This window comes from Mauremys reevesii, linkage group 15 (genome assembly GCF_016161935.1).
Source record: "Mauremys reevesii isolate NIE-2019 linkage group 15, ASM1616193v1, whole genome shotgun sequence".
NCBI lineage: Eukaryota > Metazoa > Chordata > Testudines > Geoemydidae > Mauremys > Mauremys reevesii.
In genome coordinates, this window is record NC_052637.1 from 32,007,740 (window position 1) to 32,013,432 (window position 5,693).

The 5,693-nt window shown below is 51.4% G+C and overlaps 1 long non-coding RNA gene across 1 annotated transcript; it reads left to right on the forward strand.

The window, feature by feature from the left end:
- Positions 1-1,476: 1,476 nt before the first annotated feature.
- On the forward strand, positions 1,477-5,041 carry LOC120383613. The gene is made up of 2 exons (XR_005588493.1): positions 1,477-1,616; positions 2,443-5,041. It is a non-coding gene; the product is annotated as an uncharacterized LOC120383613 (long non-coding RNA).
- Positions 5,042-5,693: the final 652 nt, after the last annotated feature.

The window sequence follows — 5,693 nt, forward strand, 5'->3', positions numbered from 1 at the left end:
GATTCCAAAATGTCCGGGAATGTGGTAGGCATCAGTGGGGACAAACCTATTGATCTGAGTGCAAATCAGAGTGCTGGAAAAGTCTGATTCACCGGCAAACCAGGGCCCTCAGACAGCTTGGTTCTGCAGGCAGAGGAATCTCTGCTGCCCCCTGCTGCTACCTACATATTCAGAGGCAGCAGTTGAACTTGCAGCATGGGGAGATTATCTGTTGCCTGAACTCTGTAACAAAAATAAGGGAGCATTACAAGGAGGATTTGTAGCCTTTTATACCCGCTTTGCTCTGGTGCAAATTACTGCATTGGGGCAGGGCAGCAGAGGATCAGGCCCCCATCTGTAACAAAGCCAGCTTCTCATGCATGCTTTCACCAGCCCCATCACTGCACCCCCTCACAGTAGGAGACAGCAGGCTCCCTTGCCCTAATCAGGATACACATTAGCCCTCTCCTGACTCAGCTTGCCCCAGGTCAGAGCCCAGTCTGTGTCTCTCCAAGGGGCTAATTGAGGGTGGTGAGTCCCCAGCCTACAGCTCCGGCTCTGAAGCAAAGCAGAGGATTGGCACAGTACAGAGGAAAGCACACGGTGAAGTTGGATAAACAGGAACAGGCCTAACATGGGCTCCGATCCTGTTCCCACGGAAGTCAGGGGTGGGGGAAGCTACAAGTGACTTCAATAGGCCCAGGCATGGGCTGTGCAAACACCTTTAAGACTGCCCCCAACCTGTGCCACAGAGTATTGCTTAAGAAACCTGAAGATAAGACAAGAGCGACTCCTCTTTGGAGCTCCCAGCTGCAAGCTTTTGTATGGGGCCGTGAGCCTCGCGTCCGGTTCTCTGCATTCCTCCAAGCTCTCTCCCAGTCCCAGGGAAGAGAGTTCTTCATTTGCCCAGCAACCCAGCTGGGCTCCTGAGGTGACTGGTTACACGTTACATCACCTCTCCTAGAGCTGCTCTCTCTGATCTGTGCTTTACCATCCTCTCCTTTCCCTTCTCCCCTGGAAATAGCTCCTTCCAAAGGGGTTCTCTTAACGGCACCCTTCCCCCCTCCCCCTGCCTGGCTTCTAGGGTCTTAACAACCCTACCATAACACCTCTGAGACTGGCTTTTGTTTGACATAATTATTCTCAAACCAAGCTTGTCTGGGCTTGTCTCCATACGTTAGCCTTGGAGACAGCCTGCTGCTGCAGGATACCAGAGAAGCATAACCATAAATCAGCAAGTATTTGTAAGCAGGAGGACAGGTCTGTCAGCATAATGAAAGCCGTACCCTACAGCAATGATCCACCCCAGTAATTCTCATAGGGAAAAGAGCCCCACCCGCTGATGGTGGAAAGATATGGGGGTTAAAGCCAAGCTGTCCATGTGCACCTGAATACATCAGCTGCAGCCGAGCTACTTAGAATCAAACCCTTTAAGGTACCGGGGGCTCCTTTCAGAAACAAAGCAACAGGTGTCTGCTAATCAGAATGGAGGTGAGGGAGTGCTGGGAACATGAGCTGTGCACTGGTGCAGAATATCCTTGTTTACTGTTTATAGACTGTTAAATTGTACCAAGGGTTTGTGATGAGAGATTTTGCTGCTTTGTGTAACACTGGGTATAATAGAAAAGGAAAATCTGGTAAGTAAACCTGAAACCCCCGGGAGGGTTTGGTTCTTGTTTCATGTGGGCCAGACTTGTCAGCGCTCAGTTCCCACAACTGGGACTAGCTTTGCAACAGCTCCTGGCTTCTGTTGCTGGGCCCCACCCCTTCTGAGTGCCCCCTGCCAGGTCTTGGGCCATGAGTCTTTACTTTTCTGGGGCAGAATCCTGTGATTCTCGCACTCAGCCTGGGCCCAGCCCTCTGTGTAGGGGACTGCGATTGCTTAGCAAGTCTGAATGGGTTTGGCTACCTGTGGTTCTTCCCCTTGGGGAGCTGTGACCCAAAACCGCCTTCTTAACACAACATAGGGGTTAATCTTAACAGTGGCATAACATGAGAAAAGGGCTTTTAAAAACAATAAAAGTCTGTCTGCATCTCTTACCTGAAGGTTTAGGTAGGCTTATTTTACCCCTAGCCTTTAAAGTCTGGGGGGCAGATTGCTCCCCAATTGTCTGACTCAGTTTCCCCATTAATTGCCTGCCCTTCTCAAGAGAGGGTCTGTATCTTTAAACCCTTGTAAGGCTTTTCATTCTCTTCCCCCTGCCTCACAGGGGTTGAACTCTCTCCTGGGCAAAGCTTGTCTGGCAGGCTGTGCAGGGGACCAATGTGAATCTCTTCATTGTTTGCCAAGAGCGGTGACTATCAGGCACCATCCCACTTCCTGGGGACATTTCCCGGAAAACCTGACAGAGAATTAACACAATGCATACAGTAAACAACAAGCACCCAAATCAGCTGCAGGATTCATCAGGTATAGCCAGCTCCAAATCTATCTCATTCTCACGCATGTATATTTTTCCCCAGTGATCTTGTACCCGCCCAGTAAATTGTTTATGGGCCAAGTGCTCGAGCAGACAGCAGAGGAAAGTGAATGCCAATGTCAGAAACCATGGTGGAGATGCCTGAATGTCTTGCTATCTAATATGCTTATCACCATAGCATCTAGGCTGCAATGTGCAAATAAGGCAGAACTAACTACACAGCAAGCAGAGGGTGCTGGTATGCAACGGGGATTGTTGCAAGAATCCAGTCACAAGTCGATGCTCCGTTCACTTCTGATCCCTACTCTCCTTGCTTCTCTAATGCACAGTGCAAACAGGATCAATGGCTGTAGGAGGGCTGGTACACATTTTAACAAGTGGCGTCTTGGGTTCCTTAGAGACATGAAGACTCTGCATCATTTTATGCTCTGGGCTTCTTCTCCTGTGGAGGGTGTAGTGCTCTGCCGCTTCCCTGATGTCATGTCTGCCCCTTTGGCCTTGAAGCCATCCTGCTATGGACTCAGACACTGCGAGTCAAATCCTGCTTGCGTCTACATCAACGTAAACTGGGAGTTACTTCAGTGGCATTAACCCTGATATAAAGGTGATGGGACTGAGAGGAGAATCCAGCCCACTGGATCTAAACGCTGTGATTTGTTCTATGTTGTACAAGCTGCTTCTCATGAATATTTCTGTGGGTTTTGGCCATTTGCACATGTTTCTGCAAAAGGTTGTGATTAGGGTTTTGTGACTTTTCAAAATTAATTGCCACTAGCTGGGTGTCTTGCTGAACTAAAGTTCAGTAGGTTCATTAGCTAATTCCCTAAAGGGCTTGGTATGCTTCTTAGACAGATGTGCTGATTGGTAGACGGTCAATTTTTTCCAATTATTCCCTTACCTGCTGTTCATCAACACCTCCTCTGACACGGTCTTCACTACTCCTGTGCTTTATTTTTCCTGTTAAGGAACAACTTTGACAAAGCCTCTTGCAGCATTTGGCCTCAGAGTGGTTGAGGACCAATCCATGCCCTGCTAAGTAAAAGCTCATGGGAGATCTACCCAGACTGGAACTGTTCGCTTCAGGAGCTTCTGACAGAGTGTTCCAGCAAGGAGCAGAATCTGGAATGGAGCCAGGAATTTGACTCCCTGACCTAACTTGCAGTCAACACTGCTCATTGGTCATTATTACTGTGGAGGAACAGAGCGGCCCTCCAATCCCACAGGTATCCAAAGATCTGCAGAAAAATCCCATATCTCTCAGGCCACCAATCTGGGATTGGAAAATCCATGCAGAGGACCCATCCCCCTGTGTTGGTCCTTATTTGCCTCCTCCTCTGGCAGCATAGCTCCCTTAGGAGCCACATTTGCATTGCCCCTCACCCAGGAGTGTACATACCCACCCCATCAGAGGGGGTAGAAGGCATGGAGTAGGTTTGCAAGGAAGTAAGGGCTGCCAGTGTCAGCAATGGGTGAAGAAGTGCACAGGTACTGCCCTGGGATGGCAGGGAGGGGGATGATACCATATACAGCAGCTCCATCCCCCTTGGAACTCATTGCTCCCATAAAGGAGCTCCCCCCGCCTCACGGGGGAGATGCTGCTGCTCCAGTTTCTCTCCCCGTGTTACATAATCACAGTCAATCTTGGCCGTTACCTAGACCCGTTTCATCCTTCCAGGGGCTAAACGTAGAGGGGATGATTCAGCTTTAAGATTTCTACTGATCTGTAAAAATCCATGTTATGCTGGGCTTTTTATTCCAAGCACAGAAAACTGTGTGTGGTGATCTGTAGTGTGTTTCCCAATGGAAGAACCACCCCCTGAGAAGGGATTCCTCACTAAGCTGAGACCTGGCTCATTTTGGACAAACTTGAATCCACTTACCCCTTCCAGGGAGGTCAGAACTAAGCTCCAGTTGGGTTTGCTCTAGTGAGGAAAAGTGAGATTCTAAATATTTAATTTCTAGTGTCATCACACAACACATGAAAAGTGAGTGTCTGGCTTGGTGGTTGGGGGGGGGGGAGGGCTGTGGTAGGGAACCTTCCACTTCCAGTTTGTGTCCAGTCAAGGTCAGTTAAAGTCTAAATATATTAATAGAGATAAAGAGGAAGCAGGGATGGGAAAGAGATCAGAGAAGCACTTGCATGTGAGATGGGGCGGGGGAGCTGTGTTGTGACATTTTTGTTAAGTTATAGGACACATGGTATGTAGGGACTTGTACTACTACAAATATGGGGCCACCTTAAGGACCCACCATACTCAAACCAAAAGCATGGCAGGGACTGTGGAAACAGCAGCCCGAGTTTGTTACTGTCTGTAGCATCTGCCATGCTGGTGAGTTAGTCCCTACAATCACATGCAGCAGTCTGTAATCACATGTGTACACAGCTAAACCAAGCCACATATAGGGGGCATAAGGGAACTGAATTCACATCCTACAGACCTTTGGCTATAAAACCCTATTCTGTAAATGCCACTAGAGCTAGTGGAGCGAGGTAGGTGGGATGGAGGTCAGTGACCTTTCCACACAAGCCATAGCCTGCAGATGTTACTAAAAAGAGGCCAGGGAGGAATAAGCAGAGGAAGAGCAAATGCAGAAAGCATCACACACAGATCCTATTTTGCAGGTGCAATTAGATGCCCCTCTAGCCAATAAGGAATACACACGTCTCAAAGGGGGGCTACGCAGGGGTGTCAGAACAGTTTATACAGTGGGGGTGCTGGGAGCCACGGAACCAAACTGTAAACCCTGTATATGATGGAAACCACTTCCAGCCGGGGGGGGGGCAGCAGCCCCCCGTTCCAGCCCCTATGGGGCTAAGACACCCTGCAGCTCCGGAGCCCTGCAAGGAGCAGGCAGGGGAGCGTGGCTGGGTGGCCTCGCCCTGTGCCTGCCCTGGAGCGCTGGGAGCTGTTTCACCCTGGGGGTGAACCACGGCACCGCCACGTGGCTGTCGCCCCCCTGGGCGCGTTACTCGCCATGGCTCCAGCCCGGCTGCGGGGGAGAGTCCCGGCCAGCGAGCCCCGCCTGGGCCAGCCCCTGACTCGCCCTGGGCCAGCGAGTGGCTCACACGGCCCCTCCCCCCCCCCCCGGCCGTGCCTGATCCCGGGCAGGACTCGCCGGCCCCTTTAAGGCCTTGGGGGAGGAATCACATGCACCCCCCCCACCCCCTTTCCCCAATCCCCCCCCAGCGTGCTCGCGCCCGCCGGCCGCCGCCGCGGAGCGCGCTCGCGCCCGCCGTCCGCAGCGCGGGCGGGCTCGCGGGCGGGCTGGCGCGCTCGCTCGCTCGCAGCGAAG